At 43.2% G+C, this 21131-nt stretch overlaps 1 protein-coding gene across 1 annotated transcript in view; it reads left to right on the plus strand.

Moving 5' to 3' along the window:
- Nucleotides 1-7939: 7939 nt before the first annotated feature.
- Nucleotides 7940-21131, plus strand: part of FBXO41 (F-box protein 41) — a 112667-nt gene continuing 99475 nt past the window's right edge. The window contains exon 1 of the mRNA XM_066574585.1: nucleotides 7940-7989. The gene's annotated coding sequence lies outside the window, so the exon portion shown is untranslated. The remainder of the gene's footprint in view (nucleotides 7990-21131) is intronic.

Here is a 21131-nt window from a genome sequence, read left to right on the forward strand (position 1 = left end):
CGGCAGACAGGTGAGTTTTGGTGTGGAATTCAGCGGATTTGGCGGCATCCTGCAGAGTAATCCCGCCCCTTGTGACCGGCCCCTTGGGGTATATTCACACGTACCATTTTATTTTTCATCAGATTTACGGACCAAAAAAAATCAGTCTGAAATCAGAGCGTAATACGACTGAAGTCATGAAATAATTGTGCTAATAGAACTGTAAGTGCGCACGAAAATGGTAGGAAAATGGTTTACATGATCGGACCGATTCTGCAGTCTGAACTTGTAAATCCCATGTGGATATAGCCTGTGGGTCCAAATTTGAGGGCGGGTTCACACACGTGGCACATCCCTTCAGCCTAATGAGGTCCAATCATGTTCTTTTCCCCGCGGTTTTGCGCAGTGTTTCACGTGACCCTTTGCATATTTGCGCACCTCTGATTGACTTTTAGGAGTTTCTCGCACAGTGCAGGGAGGAACGTACGTAAGTCAACCCCTTTGTAGGCCGCATTCATTCAAGCGCTGCATTTTTATGCTGACCGGATTGCGGATAAAAAACACACAATTGAGAAAAACCCACGATGGAGTCACGGCTAAAATGAGCATTTTCTTATCCATTTCCACAACGCAGCCCGGAATTCCTTCAGTCGGGATAAATCCTCCTTCTAATGCCCTAATAGAGCCAGCGGACATGCTTGAGCAGTGTTGGACGTTGCTAAACTGCCTCCCGCTCACTTTGTTAGCAGCTCCCATAGCAGTCTATTGGAGTCGCCAGTGTATATCCACCAAAAGATAGGGCAAGACCTATCTTATCTGGCCACATATAAAATCGTCCGCTGCATTCGTCTGCCAATGTCCTATTATCCCGGCAGCAATGTTTGTACGCGGCAAAAATCAGCCATCTGAACAAAGACATTGGAATTTAATGCTTCAGATGGCCTTCACTTGTGTGCATGACGCCTTAATGGCGTCTCGAAGAGCTAACTGGCAGGTGTTTCAGTTAAGGAAATGAGATTACAAGTGTGGGTGTTATCAGTGCTTTGTCCATTAAATAAAGGCACACAAAGCTTGGTTGCTGATAAATTTGTTCTTAAAGACTGGTTAGTGTGACCTGCACCTGGATGCAAACAACTTTCAGAAGACCTCAGAAGATGTGTCATAGAGACGCTTGGAGCTGGAAAAGGGCACAAAAGCTAAAGACCTGGGTGTACATAAGTCCATGGTTAGAGGAATTATCTATAAGCTGAGAACATTCAGGAGTGTCCTATTATATCACTCCAAGAGCACAATGGTCAATACTGAAAGAAGGGAGAAGGAACCCAAGGAGAACTGCAAAAGACCTACAAGGCACTCCACAGACGGCGGAAACCTCTGTTCATGTGTTCGCTATTACAGGAACACTGACCAAGAATGGTGATGATGGAAGGACACCACAGAAGAAGCCGCTGATGTCCAACAAAACATTACAGCTCATGTCAAGTCTCCTGAGACCTTCTGGATGTTTCATAATGCTTCTGGGAAATGTTCCATGGACGGATGACACAAAGGGGGTACTTTTTAGCACAAATGTACAATACTGCGTTTGGAGGAAAAGAACACTACACACCAACACCAAAACCTCATCCAACTGTGCAGCCTGGAGGGGCAGTAGGGTGTGGGGCTGCTCTGCTCCTCGGGGCCTGAGCAGCTTGTGATCATTGAGGGAACACTGAATTCTGAGGTAGATCAGAACATCTTATGTTAGAATTTAAGGACAGCCATCCAGGACCTCAAGCTGAAGAGACGTTGGGTGATGCAACAATACAATGACCCAAAGCACACAAGGAAACCGGATAAAGAATGGTGAAGAAGAAAATTTGTGCTTTGGGATGGCCATGTCAGAGCGCTGACCGTAACACCATGCTGTGGCATGAGGAAAAAGAGTCTGTGCATGCAAGGCATCCTAGAAATATTGATTGAACTGAACTGAAACACATTTGCAGGGAGAAATAATCCAAAATTCCTCCTCAATGTTGTGAAAATTGTATTTGTAACTACAAGAAAGGTTTGGTGGAAATGAATGCTGCTACAGGGGAGCTATAGGTTAATGAATTCAGGGGTTCACTACGTTGACAGCAGACAGCATTGCTCATTTTAAGGGTGGTCATAAGTAGGCAGGCATCACAGGTGATTTTTTTTGGGGGGGGGGGCGTATGTGAGGGAGGGTGGGATATGAATGCAGGCAGTGTTGCACATCTTGGAGGGTAGGAAATGGATGCAAGCAGTTTTGCTTATGCTGAGGGGTAGGATATGGATAGAGACTGGATTGCTTATATGGCGGATTAGGATATGGATACAGGCATTATTGTTCATATTGTGGATTAGGATATGAATGCAGGCAGTGTATCTCATATTGGGGATTAGGATATGGATAGAGACTGTATTGCTCATATGGCGGATTAGGATATGGATACAGGCATTATTGCTCATATTGTGGATTAGGATATGGATACAGGCATTATTGCTCATATTGTGGATTAGGATATGGATGCAGGCATTATTGCTCATATTGTGGATTAGGATATGGATGCAGGCGGTGTATCTGATATTGTGGATTAGGATATGGATGCAGGCATTATTGCTCATATAGGGGATAAGGATATGGATGCAGGCGGTGTATCTGATATTGGGGATTAGGATATGGATGCAGGCAGTGTTTCTCATATAGGGGATTAGGATATGGGTAGAGGCTGTATTGCTCATATAAGGGATTAGGATATGGATACAGCCATTATTGGTCATATTGTGGATTAGGATATGGATACAGGCATTATTGCTCATATTGTGGATTAGGATATGGATACAGGCATTATTGCTCATATAGGGGATAAGGATATGGATGCAGGCGGTGTATCTCATATTGGGGATTAGGATATGGATGCAGGCAGTGTTTCTCATATAGGGGATTAGGATATGGGTAGAGGCTGTATTGCTCATATAAGGGATTAGAATACAGGCACTATTGCTCATATAGGGGTTTAGGATATGGAGGCAGGCAGTATATCTCATATTGTGGATTAGGATATGGATGCAGGCAGTATTGATCATATTGTGGATTAGGATATGGATACAGGCAGTATTGCTCATATTAAAGGGTAGTAAATGGATGCAAGCATTATTTCTCATATCGGGGAGTAGGATACAGATGCAGACAAATTGCTCATATTGGAGGATAGGGAACAGATGCAAGCAATACTGCTTGTGCCAGGGGGTAGAATATGGATGCAGGCAGTATTGCTCATATTGGAGATTATGGTATGGATACAGGCAGTATGGCTCATATTGGGGCATAGGATATGGATAAAGGCAGTATTGCTCAAATTGGAGGGGAGGAAATGGATGCAAACAGTATTGCTCATATTGGGGGTATGATATGGATGAAGGCAGTTTTGCTCATATTGGGTGGTATTATATAGATACAGGCAGCATTGCTGATATTGGGGATTAGGATATGGATGCAGGGGCAGTATTGCTCATATTGAAGGGTAGGAAATGGATGCAAGCGAAATGCTCAGATGGGCATATGGGGGGGGAGGGGGTAGTAGGATATGGATAAAGGCAGAATTGTTCACATTGGAGTTTAGAATATGCATACCGGCAGTATTGCTCGTATTGGGGACTAGGATATGGAAGCAGACAGTATTGCTCATATTGGAAGGTAGAAAATGTATGCAGGCAGTACTGATCATATTGTAGAGTAGTATATGGATGCGAGCAGTGTTGCTCATGCTGGGGGTAAGAATATGCATATAGTCTGTATTGCACATATTGAAGGGTAGGATATGGAGGCAGGTTGTTGCTCTTATTCAGGGAGATATATGGAAAAAGGCAGTATTGCTTCTATTGGGGGTATTGTATGGAGTTAGGCAAGCAGTGCTACTTATGTTTCAGCTATTTTATGGAGGCAGGCAAAATTGCACATAATGGGAGGTAGGATATGGATGCAGACAGTATTACTCATATTGGAAGGTAGGATATGGAAGCAGGCAGTATATTCCATGTTAAGGGGCATGGATGCAGGCATTGTTGGTCATGTTGGGGGGTAGTATATGGATATCAGCAGTGTTGCTCATGTTGAGACGTAGGAAATGAATGAAGGTAGTATTGTCCATGTTGAAGGGTAGATGCAGGCAGTGCTGGGGATGTTGGGGGTCTTATGTGAACGCAGGCAGTATTGTGGGGGGTATGGATGCAGGCAGTGTTGGCCATATTGAGGGGTCAGATATGGATACCAGCGATGCCGATCATGTTGAGGAGTAGGATATGAATGCAGGTAGTATTGTCCATGTTGGAGGGTAGATGCAGGCAGTGCTGGGGGTGTTGGGGGTCTTATGTGAAGGCAGGCAGTATTGTGGGGGGTATGGATGCAGGCAGTATTGTGGGGGTATGGATGCAGGCAGTATTGTGGGGGGGTATGGATGCAGGCAGTGTTGGGGGGGTATGGATGCAGGCAGTGTTGTGGGGGTATGGATGCAGGCAGTATTGTGAGGGGTATGGATGCAGGCAGTATTGTGGGGGTATGGATGCAGGCAGTATTGTGGGGGTATGGATGCAGGCAGTATTGTGGGGGTATGGATGCAGGCAGTATTGTGGGGGTATGGATGCAGGCAGTGTTGTGAGGGGTATGGATGCAGGCAGTATTGTGGGGGTATGGATGCAGGCAGTGTTGTGAGGGGTATGGATGCAGGCAGTATTGTGGGGGGTATGGATGCAGGCAGTATTGTGGGGGTATGGATGCAGGCAGTATTGTGGGGGTATGGATGCAGGCAGAATTGTGGGGGTATGGATGCAGGCAGTATTGTGGGGGGTATGGATGCAGGCAGTATTTTGGGGGTATGGATGCAGGCAGTATTGTGGGGGTATGGATGCAGGCAGTATTGTGGGGGTATGGATGCAGGCAGTATTGTGGGGGGTATGGATGCAGGCAGTATTGTGGGGGTATGGATGCAGGCAGTGTTGTGAGGGGTATGGATGCAGGCAGTGTTGTGGGGGTATGGATGCAGGCAGTATTGTGGGGGTATGGATGCAGGCAGTATTGTGGGGGTATGGATGCAGGCAGTATTGTGGGGGTATGGATGCAGGCAGTGTTGTGGGGGTATGGATGCAGGCAGTATTGTGGGGGTATGGATGCAGGCAGTATTGTGGGGGGTATGGATGCAGGCAGTATTTTGGGGGTATGGATGCAGGCAGTATTTAGGGGGTATGGATGCAGGCAGTATTGTGGGGGTATGGATGCAGGCAGTATTGTGGGGGTATGGATGCAGGCAGTGTTGTGAGGGGTATGGATGCAGGCAGTATTGTGGGGGTATGGATGCAGGCAGTGTTGTGAGGGGTATGGATGCAGGCAGTGTTGTGGGGGTATGGATGCAGGCAGTATTGTGGGGGTATGGATGCAGGCAGTATTGTGGGGGTATGGATGCAGGCAGTATTGTGGGGGGTATGGATGCAGGCAGTATTGTGGGGGTATGGATGCAGGCAGTATTGTGGGGGTATGGATGCAGGCAGTATTGTAGGGGTATGGATGCAGGCAGTATTGTGGGGGTATGGATGCAGGCAGTATTGTGGGGGGTATGGATGCAGGCAGTATTGTGAGGGGTATGGATGCAGGCAGTATTGTGGGGGTATGGATGCAGGCAGTATTGTGGGGGGTATGGATGCAGGCAGTATTGTGGGGGTATGGATGCAGGCAGTATTGTGGGGGTATGGATGCAGGCAGTGTTGTGGGGGTATGGATGCAGGCAGTGTTGTGGGGGGTATGGATGCAGGCAGTGTTGTGGGGGTATGGATGCAGGCAGTGTTGTGGGGGTATGGATGCAGGCAGTATTGTGGGGGGTATGGATGCAGGCAGTATTGTGGGGGTATGGATGCAGGCAGTATTGTGGGGGGTATGGATGCAGGCAGTGTTGGGGGGGGGTATGGATGCAGGCAGTATTGTGGGGGGTATGGATGCAGGCAGTATTGTGGGGGTATGGATGCAGGCAGTGTTTTGGGGGTATGGATGCAGGCAGTATTGTGGGGGTATGGATGCAGGCAGTATTGTGGGGGTATGGATGCAGGCAGTATTGTGGGGGGTATGGATGCAGGCAGTATTGTGGGGGTATGGATGCAGGCAGTATTGTGGGGGTATGGATGCAGGCAGTATTGTAGGGGTATGGATGCAGGCAGTATTGTGGGGGTATGGATGCAGGCAGTATTGTGGGGGGTATGGATGCAGGCAGTATTGTGGGGGGTATGGATGCAGGCAGTATTGTGGGGGTATGGATGCAGGCAGTGTTGTGGGGGTATGGATGCAGGCAGTGTTGTGGGGGTATGGATGCAGGCAGTGTTGTGGGGGGTATGGATGCAGGCAGTATTGTGGGGGTATGGATGCAGGCAGTATTGTGGGGGGTATGGATGCAGGCAGTATTGTGGGGGTATGGATGCAGGCAGTGTTGGGGGGTATGGATGCAGGCAGTATTGTGGGGGTATGGATGCAGGCAGTATTGTGGGGGGTATGGATGCAGGCAGTATTGTGGGGGGTATGGATGCAGGCAGTATTGTGGGGGTATGGATGCAGGCAGTGTTGTGGGGGTATGGATGCAGGCAGTATTGTGGGGGTATGGATGCAGGCAGTGTTGTGGGGGTATGGATGCAGGCAGTATTGTGGGGGGTATGGATGCAGGCAGTATTGTGGGGGGTATGGATGCAGGCAGTATTGTGGGGGGTATGGATGCAGGCAGTATTGTGGGGGTATGGATGCAGGCAGTGTTGGGGGGTATGGATGCAGGCAGTATTGTGGGGGTATGGATGCAGGCAGTATTGTGGGGGGTATGGATGCAGGCAGTATTGTGGGGGGTATGGATGCAGGCAGTATTGTGGGGGGTATGGATGCAGGCAGTATTGTGGGGGTATGGATGCAGGCAGTATTGTGGGGGTATGGATGCAGGCAGTATTGTGGGGGTATGGATGCAGGCAGTATTGTGGGGGGTATGGATGCAGGCAGTATTGTGGGGGTATGGATGCAGGCAGTATTGTGGGGGGTATGGATGCAGGCAGTATTGTGGGGGGTATGGATGCAGGCAGTGTTGTGGGGGTATGGATGCAGGCAGTATTGTGGGGGTATGGATGCAGGCAGTATTGTGGGGGGTATGGATGCAGGCAGTATTGTGGGGGTATGGATGCAGGCAGTATTGTGGGGGGTATGGATGTAGGCAGTGTTGTGGGGGTATGGATGCAGGCAGTATTGTGGGGGTATGGATGCAGGCAGTATTGTGGGGGGTATGGATGCAGGCAGTATTGTGGGGGTATGGATGCAGGCAGCATTGTGGGGGTATGGATGCAGGCAGCATTGTGGGGGTATGGATGCAGGCAGTGTTGTGGGGGTATGGATGCAGGCAGTATTGTGGGGGTATGGATGCAGGCAGTGTTGTGGGGGTATGGATGCAGGCAGTATTGTGGGGGTATGGATGCAGGCAGTATTGTGGGGGTATGGATGCAGGCAGTTTTGTGGGGGGTATGGATGCAGGCTGTATTGTGGGGGTATGGGTGCAGGCAGTGTTGTGGGGGTATGGATGCAGGCAGTGTTGCTTGCTCTTGGAGTATGTGAAGACATGTAATACAGCATCTTATATGAGAATCTTGTAAGATACAGTCAGTAGAAGAAGCCTCCGTTCCAGGGACCGTCTACAAATATACCAGGGCTGCAGCGAGCGTGTCTCCTGCCCTGTGCCCGGCAGGTGCCCGCTACCAGCAGGGTCGGGGACAGTCGGGGCTCCCGCGGGTTATTACGGTGCAGTTCTAATGCACAGTGCCACCCACACCTGCAGGATGCCCCCTGCCGGCCGCTGACGGGGAGACTCTTTGTAGACGGTGCCTCAGTGTGCAGCACATCTGGGCAGCTCAGGAGGTCCTCGCGTAAGTGGAGAAGACACTGCGGGCATCTGCAGGGAGGAGGGGGACCCCGACTATTTCTGGGGGCTGGCAGAGAAGGTAAGCGGGGCCTGCACTATAGGAGAACATGCCAGGGTTAATGCCAGGCTGGTAGAGAGGAGGAGGAGGCGGCACAGATCTGCAGACATGGAGGAGCGGCATGGCACGATGATTATCCTTGTGTCTCCTCTGCACTGGATCCAGTGAGGGCACATACCCGGCAGCACTGCTTCCATGCCCGGGTGCCAGGCTTGCAGGGGGCACATGTGTGTAGGGGCGCAGGGGGTGCTGTGGAGGAGCAGGTGAATGCCCATCACTCATCACACTGCAGCAGGAGGTAGGTGGCTGTGCCGGGGGGAGGAGGGCTGCTGCAGGGGACCCGGGGACAGCACGGAGGCGACATGATGGGGAGAGCAGGAGGCGGCACATCACCGTGTGTGACATGTATGTACCCCCCCCCCCCCCCTACACCCCACCGCCGTATACAGGCGGCTCTTATACACCAGATCTATCTAATATCTATCTATATCCTATCTATCTATCTATCTATCTCATATCTATCCATCTATCTCATATCTATCTATCTCTTATCTATCTATCTATCTATCTATCTATCTATCTATCTATCTATCTATCTCTCTCATATCTATCTCATATCTATCTGTCTATCTATCTCATATCTATCTATCTCTTATCTATCTATCTATCTATCTATCTATCTATCTATCTATCTATCTATCTATCTATCTATCTCATATCTATCTCTCTATATCCTATGTCATATCTATCTATCTATCTATCTATCTATCTATCTATCTATCTATCTATCTATCTCATATCTATCTATCTATCTCATATCCATCTATCTATCTCATATCTATCTATCTATCTCATATCTATCTATCTATCTCATATCTATCTATCTATCTATCTATCTATCTATCTATCTCATATCCATCTATCTATCTCATATCTATCTATCTCATATCTATCTATCTCCTATCTATCTATCTATCTATCTATCTATCTATCTATCTATCTATCTATCTATCTATCTATCTATCTATCTCATATCTATCTATCTCCTATCTATCTATCTATCTCCTATCTATCTATCTATCTATCTATCTATCTATCTATCTGTCTATCTATCTCCTATCTATCTATCTATCTCCTATCTATCTATCTATCTATCTATCTATCTATCTATCTATCTATCTATCTCATATCTATCTATCTCCTATCTATCTATCTATCTCATATCTATCTATCTATCTCATATCCATCTATCTATCTCATATCTATCTATCTATCTCATATCTATCTATCTATCTATCTATCTATCTATCTATCTATCTATCTCATATCCATCTATCTATCTCATATCTATCTATCTCATATCTATCTATCTCCTATCTATCTATCTATCTATCTATCTATCTATCTCATATCTATCTATCTCCTATCTATCTATCTATCTCCTATCTATCTATCTATCTATCTATCTGTCTATCTATCTCCTATCTATCTATCTATCATCTATCTATCTTCTATCTATCTATTATCTATCTATCTATATCCTATCTCATATCTATCAATCATCTATCTATCTATCTATCTCATATCTATCTATCTATCTATCTATCTCATATCTCTCTATCTATCTATTTCTCTCAAATCTATGTATTTTAGATCTATCTAGCTGTTTATCTATCTATCTGAGATCTATCTATTTCATATCTATCTATCTATCTATCTATCTATCTATCTATCTATCTATCTATCTATCTATCTATCTCATATCTATCTATCTATCTCATATCTATCTTATATCTATCTATCTCCTATCTATCTATCTATCTATCTATCTATCTATCTATCTATCTATCTATCTCATATCTCTCTATCTATCTCATATCTATCTATCTATCTATCTCATATCTATCTATCTATCTCATATCTCTCTATCTATCTATTTCTCTCAAATCTATGTATTTTAGATCTATCTAGCTGTTTATCTATCTATCTGAGATCTATCTATTTCATATCTATCTATCTCATATCTATCTATCTATCTCATATCTATCTTATATCTATCTATCTATCTATCTATCTCATATCTATCTATCTATCTCATATCTCTCTATCTATCTCATATCTATCTATCTATCTATCTATCTCATATCTATCTATCATCTATCTCATATCTATCTTCTATCTCATATCTATCTTCTATCTCATATCTATCTCATATCTATCTATCTTCTATCTCATATCTATCTTCTATCTCATATCTATCTCATATCTATCTATCTATCTCATATCTATCTTATATCTATCTATCTATCTATCTATCTCCTATCTATCTATCTATCTATCTATCTATCTATCTATCTATCTATCTATCTATCTCCTATCTATCTATCTATCTATCTATCTATCTATCTATCTCCTATCTATCTATCTATCTATCTATCTATCTATCTATCTATCTATCATCTATCTCATATCTATCTATCTATCTATCTATCTATCTCATCTCTGTGTATTTTAGATCTATCTAGCTGTCTAACTATCTATATCATATCTGTCTTATGTGTACCTAGCTATCTCTGTATATCTGTCTATCTATCTCAGATCTATGTATTTTGGATCCATCTTATATCTATTTATCTATTTCATATCTGCCTATCTCATCTCTCTCTAATTCTCTCTTTATCTCACCTCTATCTAATTTCTCTCTCTCTCTCAGATCTACCTATCTCATATATATCTATGTAGCTATCTCATATCTATCTCATATCTATCTCATATCTATCTCAAATCTATCTAATATCTATCTCAGATCTATCTAATATCTATCTCATATCTATCAATCTATCTCAATCTATCTGATATCTCTATTGAAGATTTATCTAATATATATCTCTCATATCGATCTATCTAATATCTATCTATCTCATATCTATCTAATATCTATCTCTATTTATCTATCTAAGATCTATGTAATATCTATCTACCTATCTAATCTACCTATCTCATATCTATCTATACCAGAATTATCTAATATCTATCTATCTATCTATCTATCTATCTATCTATCTATCTATCTATCTATCTATCTATCTCATATCTATCGAACTATTGCATATCTATCTATCATGTGTTTCATATCTATCTATCTATCTATCTATCTATCTATCTGTCAGATCTATGTATTTTAGATCTATCTATCTATCTATCTATCTATCTCATATCTATCTATCTATCTATCTATCTATCTATCTATCTATCTATCTATCTCATATCTATCTATCTATCTATCTATCTATCTATCTATCTCATATCTATCTATCTATCTCATATCTATCTATCTATCTCATATCTATCTATCTATCTTATATCTATCTGTCTCAGCTCTATACATTTTAATTCTACCCAGTTGTCTGTCTGTCTATCTATCTATCTCATATCTATCTATCTCATATCTATCTATCTATCTTATATCTATCTATCTATCTATCTATCTATCTATCTATCTATCTATCTATCTATCTATCTATCTATCTATCTATCTATCTAAGATCTATCTAAGATCTATCTGTCTCAGCTCTATGTATTTTAATTCTATCCAGCTGTCTGTCTGTCTATCTATCTATCTCATATCTCTATCTATTTATTTCATATCTCATATTTCCATCTATCTCTCCATCTATCTCTCTATGTAAGGCCGCCTGCAGATGAGCGGGTCGGATCCGGCGGTGAGAATTCTCGCCGCGGGACCCGACCCGAGCGCCTGCAGAGACGAGCGCGTACTCACCCGCGCCCGGCGGCCCCGGCTTTCATGTGCCGGCTGACGGGCAGCCGGCGCATGCGCTGACCGGAGCCGGCGGCCAGGTGAGTGACGTTTCTGTGCGAGGCTCTGCGAGCCCCGCACAAAAATAGGACATGCCGCGGTTTGTTTGCCGCGCGAGATTTCGCGCGGCCAAACCGCGGCCGTCTGCATAGGAGTGTGTATTGTAATACACTCCTATGCAGGCTTTCAGTGGCGGAAATCCCACGGGAAATCCCGCCGCGGGATTTCCGCCCGTGTGCAGGCCGCCTTAGAGCTATCTGTCTCAGCTCTATGTATTTTAATTCTATCCAGCTGTCTATTTATCTATCTCATATATCTATCTATCTCATATCTATCTATCTATCTATCTATCTATCTATCTATCTATCTATCTATCTATATCTCATCTCTCTCTATCTCATATCTATCTGTCTATCTATCTCATATCTCTCTATCTATCTCATATCTATCTTCTATCTATCTATCTATATATATATCTGATATCTCTCTATCTCATATCTATCTGTCTATCTATCTCCTTTCTATCTATCTATATATATCTCATATCTCTCTATCTCATATCTATCTGTCTATCTATCTCATATCTATCTATCTATCTATCTATCTATCTATCTATCTATCTATCTATCTATCTATCTATCTATCTATCTATCTATGTAATCTATCTATCTCATATCTATCTATCTAGCTATTTATCTCATATCTATCTATCTCAGAATTATCTAATATCTATCTACCTACCTATCGCATATCTATCCATCTCATATCTATCTATCTATCTATCTATCTATCTATCTATCTATCTATCTATCTATCTATCTATCTATCTCAGCTCTATGTATTTTAATTCTATCCAGCTGTCTGTCTATCTATCTATCTCATATCTCTATCTATTTATCTCATATCTCCATCTATCTATCTCTCTATCTAAGATCTATCTGTCTCAGCTCTATGTATTTTAAATCTATCTATCTATCTATCTATCTCATATATCTATCTATCTATCTCATATCTATCTATCTATCTCATATCTATCTATCTATCTATCTATCTATCTATCTATATCTCTCTATCTATCTATCTATCTCATATCTCTCTATCTATCTATCTATCTCCTATCTATCTATCTATCTATCTATCTATCTATCTATCTATCTATCTATCTATCTATCTCATATCTATCTATCTATCTATCTATATCTCATATCTCTCTATCTATCTCTCTATCTCTCTCTATATCTATCTATCTATCTATCTATCTCATATCTCTCTATCTATCTATCTATCTATCTATCTATCTATCTATCTATCTATCTCCTATCTATCTATCTATCTCCTATCTATCTATCTATCGATCTATCTCAGATCTCTCTATTTCTCTATCTATCTACCTATCTCAGATCTATCTATCTAGCTATTTATCTCATATCTATCTATCTCAGAATTATCTAATACCTATCTACCTACGTATCGCATATCTATCTATCTCATATGTGTTTCATGTCTATCTATCTGTTCATATCTATCTATGTCAGGTCTATGTATTTTAGATTATCTATCTCTCTATCTATCTATGTCATATCTGTCTTATGTCTACCTATCTCTTCATATCTGTCTATCTATCTCAGATCTATGTATTTTAGATCTATCCCTCTATCTATCTATCTATCTATCTATCTATCTATCTATCTATCTATCTATCTATCTATCTATCTATCTATCTATTTCAGATCTCTCTCTCGAAGGTCTATCTGTCTATCTACCGTATCTCATATCTCATCTCTCTTTATCTATCGCATCTCTCTGTATCTGTCTCAGATCTATGTATTTTAGATCTATCTAGCTGCCTATCTATCTTATATCTATCCTGTCCATACACAGCTACGCCCCTAGTGGTGAGCGTATTTGCGCATGTGTTTTTGCCCTAAAGGGGTGTTCAAACAGCTGATTTGTTGCAGATTTTGTTGTGAATTTCACTTCTTCCATTCAAACTGCAGTGGTGAAATCTGTAAGAAGCAAATCAGTGAGGTGTGAACACTCCTATAGACGGCGCAGCAGGCGGCACCCAACCAAACCATAACCACACCCATTACTGCCAGAATCGGCAGCCATTGTCCTCTGGGGGTGGCAGGGTTTGGCCTTGTGCAGCCAGCCCCACCATGTCCTTCCACATTTAATCTGTGTACCTAGTTAACATAAATACAGCACCAGAACCAAGCTCAGTACGTAAAAACAGCACTGAAACCAAGCTCATAACATAAATACAGTACAAGAGCAAATCTCATAGCATAAGTACAGTGCCAGAACCAACCGTGCCCCTGTCATGGTCCCCACTTAGTACTTGTGCCCCCTATGTGGTCCTAATTAATTGCTCCTGCTGCAGGCCCCACTTCGTTTAACAGACCCCTGCATGGCCCGACTTAATAGGGCCCCACTTAATAGTGACCCTGCTGTGGTCCACAGTTAACAATAGAGCCCCTTATATGGTCCCCACTTAATTATGGTGACCCACCCATGTGACCCCACTTACTAATAAGGAAGGCTGCGTGGCAGAGATGACTTTCCTGCCCTCTGACGCTGTGCGTGGATGTCACTACCCGCTCCGCTGCCGGTCTCGGAGTACCCATATCCCCGTATCTGTCTCACCATACATGTATTTTGATGATGGTTTTCTTTGGATCTCTATGGGCTCTCTTATTGTCGGGCCACTAGGAAGATAAGTGGGATATATGTGCCGTATTCCTGTATCTGCAGTGCATCTGCCATCGCTCATATGTTATCTTCTACAGTGATACTCCTGTTAGATCATATGAATGTTATCACACTGCCTGTTACATGGCTGGCATCTGCTACCTCAAAAGTGAGCATTCGAGACTTTGGTAATCATGTGATAATCCAGAACATCTGATAATCTGGCAGCGCCCATTGATGTTGGATTTAGAGATGAGCGAGCGTACTCAGTAAGGACAGATACTGGAGCGAGTATCGTCCTTACCGAGTACCTGCCTGCTCGCCCGGAAAGATTCGGGTGCCGGCGGGGGGCGGGGAGAGGGCGCGGGGGGGGGGGGGGGAACGGGAGGGAGATCTCTCCCTCTCTCCCCCCCCCCCCTCACTCCCTCCTGCTCACTCCCGCAACACAGCACTCACCCCCACCGGAACCCGAATCTTTGCGGGCGAGCAGGCAGGTACTCGGTAAGGACGAGGCTCGCTCTAGTATCTGTCCTTACCGAGTCCGCTCGCTCACCTCTGGTTGGATCACAGTATTGTACATGGCGGTCCCGCGGACCGCGCCGCACTTTACATTTTGATGCCGGTTTAATATTTTGGATTGGGAATGGATACAATAAGAGGAGCCTTCTACTTCTACTTCAGGGCTTCGTCACGCGACCGTACTTGCGCATGCCCCAGACCGCCGGACACAGAACACGCTTACTTGAATGGGGATATTCACAACAGCTTTTTTTGGTGCGATTTTCGTATGAGAATCGGCCGTCCAGCCTCTGGGTGCGTATAAAAAAAACGGATCACACTCAGATGATAGGAGTCTGATCTCTTTATTATAACACATGTAACCATAGAAACCATAAATAATAAAAAAGAGACCCAGGAAGCTATTTTTGTTATGTGCGTCAAAAACAAATGCAAAGCAGATGAAGATCGTGGGTGAAAATCACTAAAATGCAGGAAAATAGCACCAAAAAGCAGACCCATTTTTTTCCTGTACAAGTTGCTGATGTGAATACGCACTCAGGCCTTATTCACATGACCGTACACACGCCGCTATTGGGCTGCGCCAAAAAATCGCCACCATCTGAAGCGTCGGATTCCAATTATCCATGCAATGATGTAATAACCGGATAGCAGAGTGATGTAATAACCGGATAGTAGTGATGTAATAACCGGATAGTAGTGATGTAATAACCGGATAGTGGTGATGTAATAACCGGATAGCAGTGATGTAATAACCGGATAGCGGTGATGTAATAACCGGATAGCAGTGATGTAATAACCGGATATAATGACAGGTTAGCGGTGATGTAATGACCGGATAACGGTGATGTAATAACCGGATAGCAGTGATGTAATGACCGGATAGCGATGATGTAATGACCGGATAGCGGTGATGTAATGACCGGATAGCGGTGATGTAATGACCGGATAGCGGAGTTGTAATAACCGGATAGCGGTGATGTAATAACCGGATAGCAGAGTGATGTAATAACCGGATAGTAGTGATGTAATAACCGGATAGTAGTGATGTAATAACCGGATAGCAGAGTGATGTAATAACCGGATAGCAGCGATGTAATAACTGGATATCATTGACTTAATAATCGGATAGCACAGTGATGTAATAACCGGTTAGCAGTGATGTAATGACCAGATAGCAGTGATGTAATAACCGAATAGCAGTGATGTAGTGACCTGATAGCAGTGATGTAATGACCGGATAGCAGTGATGTAATGACCGGATAGCAGAGTGATGCAATGACCGGATAGCAGTGATGTAATGACCGGATAGCAGAGTGATGTAATAACTGGATAGCAATGATGTAATAACCGGATAGCAGAGTGATGTAATGACCAGATAGCAGTGATGTAATGACCGGATAGCAGTGCTGTAATGACGGGATAGCAGAGTGATGTAATGACCGGATAGCAGTGATGTAATGACCGGATAGCAGTGCTGTAATGACGGGATAGCAGAGTGATGTAATGACCGGATAGCAGTGATGTAATGACCGGATAGCAGAGTGATGTAATGACCGGATAGCAGTGATGTAATGACCGGATAGCAGTGCTGTAATGACGGGATAGCAGAGTGATGTAATGACCGGATAGCAGTGATGTAATGACCGGATAGCAGTGCTGTAATGACGGGATAGCAGAGTGATGTAATGACCGGATAGCAGAGTGATGTAATGACCGGATAGCGGTGATGTAGTGACCGGATAGCAGTGATGTAATAACCGGATAGTACTGATGTGATAAACGGATAGCACAGTGATGTAATGACCGGATAGCGGTGATGTAATGACTGGATAGCGGTGATGTAATAACCGGATAGCAGTGATGTAATAACCGAATAGCAGTGATGTAGTGACCTGATAGCAGTGATGTAATGACCGGATATAATGACAGGTTAGCGGTGATGTAATGACCGGATAGCACAGTGATGTAATGACCGGATAGCGGTGATGTAATAACCGGATAGCAGTGATGTAATAACCGGATAGCAGTGATGTAATAACTGGATATAATGACAGGTTAGCGGTGATGTAATGACCGGATAGCACAGTGATGTAATGACCGGATAGCAGTGATGTAATAACCGGATATAATGACAGGTTAGCGGTGATGTAATGACCGGATAGCACAGTGATGTAATGACCGGATAGCGGTGATGTAATAACCGGATAGCAGTGATGTAATAACCGGATAGCAGTGATGTAATAACTGGATATAATGACAGGTTAGCGGTGATGTAATGACCGGATAGCAGTGATGTAATGATCGGATATAATGACAGGTTAGCGGTGATGTAATAACCGGATAGCAGTGATGTAATGACCGGATAGCAGTAATGTAATAACTGGATAGCAGTAATGTAATAACCGGATAGCACAGTGATGTAATGACCGGATAGCAGTGATGTAATAACCGGATATAATGACAGGTTAGCGGTGATGTAATAACCGGATAGCAGTAATGTAATGACCGGATAGCAGTAATGTAATAACTGGATAGCAGTAATGTAATAACCGGATAGCACAGTGATGTAATAACCGGATAGCACAGTGACGTAATAATAGGAATGTAATAGTGAATGCAGCCAGCCAGACGGTGGGGCACATGTAGAATGTCACTTGTGTTAGATGTATGCATCAAAAAGTTGCAATTTTGGCGCAAGTGCCAAAATTGTGACTTTTTGAATGTTTATGCCAGCCTCTGCCACTTTTGAGAATTATAGATTAAAGCAAGGCCAGCTGATAGCTGCATGGACTTCAGATTTGGCGCAAGGGCTTGCGCCTCCTAATACATTTTGCACACTTCACTCCAAAGCCAAGTTTATTTAGACTGGTGTATGAAACGCCGCTCTATGTAAATATGCCCCTGTTCGCCTTCAGCCTCAGGCCGCATTTATATTCCGAGAAACTGATATTGCGCCACAAGAATGCCATTTTCCCCATGATCGCGATGCATTTCAGCGCATGGCATTTTTACGCACGTGAAAATCGAATGTGGTTTCAATAGGAAGAAAGAAAAAATCAGATGCACTTCCATGAAAATCACGTCTGCGTGCGAGGCCTCATTCACAAGACCGTATGCGTCTTTATGCAAGCCGCATCATGGGCAAAAATCACGTGAATGAACAATAGCCACGAACAAGTCACAACTTTAATTAGCGTTTTCTCGTTCATTCACACGAGCGGCGGCGGCGTATTGGTGAAAAAACACACTGCTGCGCAGAAATCCCTCGGACTATTAAGGGTTAAACAGTGGCACCTGTCGTCTTGTCCCGGTGTTGGGCGCAGCTAAGCTCTCCCCTCCCTTTTTTTCAGCTCCCATAAAAGCCCATGAGAGCCTCCAGCGTATCTCGGCCAAAGGTAGGACAAGAAATATCTTTTCCGGTTGCGTATAAAATTGGTTGCCGTTTTCGGTCGCCAATGTCCTATTTTCCCAGTGCGACGTTTTTACGCCTCAAAGAATGGCTTATTGAATGAATACATTGAATCCAACGCTTCACATGGGCACGAGATTTATATATTGTATTAGGTCGAGGTGATAATCAAGTAATAATAAGGTAATAATGAGGTAGTAGTGAGGTAATCAGGTGGTAATGAGGTAATAGTATATCCCTGCTGCCTCATTATTGCCTGGCAATCACATTATTACTGTATTACCCCAATAATAAAGGCAGTAGTGAGGTAATAATAAGGTAGCAGTGAGGTAATAATAATAAGGCAGCGGTGAGGTAATAATAAGGCAGTAGTGAGGTAATAATAAGGCAGTAGTGAGGTAATAATAAGGCAGTAGTGAGGTAATAATAAGGCAGCGGTGAGGTAATAATAAGGCAGTAGTGAGGTAATAATAAGGCAGTAGTGAGGTAATAATAAGGCAGTAGTGAGGTAATAATAAGGCAGTGGTGAGGTAATAAGGCAGTAGTGAGGTAATAATAAAGGCAGTAGTGAGGTAATAGTAAGGCAGTAGTGAGGTAATAATAAGGTAGCAGTGAGGTAATAATAATAAGGCAGCGGTGAGGTAATAATAAGGCAGTAGTGAGGTAATAATAAGGCAGTAGTGAGGTAATAATAAGGCAGCGGTGAGGTAATAATAAGGCAGTAGTGAGGTAATAATAAGGCAGTAGTGAGGTAATAATAAGGCAGCGGTGAGGTAATAATAAGGCAGTGGTGAGGTAATAATAAGGCAGTAGTGAGGTAATAATAAGGCAGTAGTGAGGTAATAATAAGGCAGCGGTGAGGTAATAATAAGGCAGTAGTGAGGTAATAATAAGGCAGTAGTGAGGTAATAATAAGGCAGCGGTGAGGTAATAATAAGGCAGTAGTGAGGTAATATTAAGGCAGCAGTGAGGTAATAATAATAAGGTAGCAATGAGGTAATAATAAGGCAGTAGTGAGGTAATAGTACGGTAGTAGTGAGGTAATAATAAGGCAGCAGTGAGGTAATAATAAGGCAGTAGTGAGGTAATAATAAGGCAGCAGTGAGGTAATAATAATAAGGTAGCAATGAGGTAATAATAAGGCAGCAGTGAGGTAATAATAAGGCAGTAGTGAGGTAATAATAAGGTAGTAGTGAGGTAATAATAAGGCAGTAGTGAGGTAATAGTAAGGTAGTAGTGAGGTAATAATAAGGCAGTGGTGAGGTAATAGTAAGGCAGTAGTGAGGTAATAATAAGGCAGCAGTGAGGTAATAGTAAGGTAGTAGTGAGGTAATAATAAGGCAGTGGTGAGGTAATAGTAAGGTAGTAGTGAGGTAATAATAAGGCAGTAGTGAGGTAATAGTAAGGCAGTAGTGAGGTAATAATAAGGCAGTAGTGAGGTAATAATAAGGCAGTGGTGAGGTAATAAGGCAGTAGTGAGGTAATAATAAGGCAGCGGTGAGGTAATAGTAAGGTAGTAGTGAGGTAATAATAAGGCAGTGGTGAGGTAATAGTAAGGTAGTAGTGAGGTAATAATAAGGCAGTAGTGAGGTAATAGTAAGGCAGTAGTGAGGTAATAATAAGGCAGTAGTGAGGTAATAATAAGGCAGTGGTGAGGTAATAAGGCAGTAGTGAGGTAATAATAAGGCAGCGGTGAGGTAATAATAAGGCAGTGGTGAGGTAATAATAAGGCAGTGGTGAGGTAATAATAAGGCAGTAGTGAGGTAATAATAAGGCAGTGGTGAGGTAATAATAAGGCAGTAGCGAGGTAATAATAAGGCAGTGGTGAGGTAATAATAAGGCAGTAGTGAGGTAATAATAAGGCAGTAGTGAGGTAATAATAAGGTAGCAATGAGGTAATTATAAGGTAGCAGTGAGGTAATATTAAGGCAGCAGTGAGGTAATAATACGGTAGCAGTGAGGTAATAATAAGGTAGGAGTGAGGTAATAATAAGGTAGCAGTGAGGTAATAATAAAGGGAGTGAGGTAATAATAAGGTAGCAGTGAGGTAATAATAAGGTAGCAGTGAGGTAATAATACGGTAGCAGTGAGGTAATAATAAGGCAGTAGTGAAGTAATAATAAGGCAGTAGTGAGGTAATAACATACTTACAGACTTTTCAGAAAGGACATTTGGGCTGTGTAATATTTTCCTTACACGCCTTGTCAATATATATATACTATATGTCCATAGGCCACGACTTTTGTATCCCACATAGTACATATGACTCCCTTCAGCACACCTAAAATTGAATATAGACCTGTAAATGTAGATATAGACCCAACCAAGTCCTTCATACAGACCCCAGATTAGACCCCTGTATACAGATCCCAGACCAGACCCTTGTATACAGACCTCAGACCAGACCCCTGTATACTGACACCAGACCAGACCCCTGTATACTGACACCAGACCAGACCCCTGTATACTGACACCAGACCAGACCCCTGTATACCGACACCAGACCAGACCCCTGTATACCGACACCAGACCAGACCCCTGTATACCGACACCAAACCAGACCCCTGTTTACCGACACCAGACCAGACCCCTGTTTACCGACACCAGACCAGACCCCTGTTTACCAACACCAGACCAGAACCTCCCAGTACATAGACCCCAGACCAGAACCTACCTGTAATACAGACCCCAGACAAGAACCTCCCAGTATACAGACTCCAGACA

Source organism: Eleutherodactylus coqui, chromosome 7 (genome assembly GCF_035609145.1).
Source record: "Eleutherodactylus coqui strain aEleCoq1 chromosome 7, aEleCoq1.hap1, whole genome shotgun sequence".
In the NCBI taxonomy this organism is placed as follows: Eukaryota; Metazoa; Chordata; class Amphibia; order Anura; family Eleutherodactylidae; genus Eleutherodactylus; species Eleutherodactylus coqui.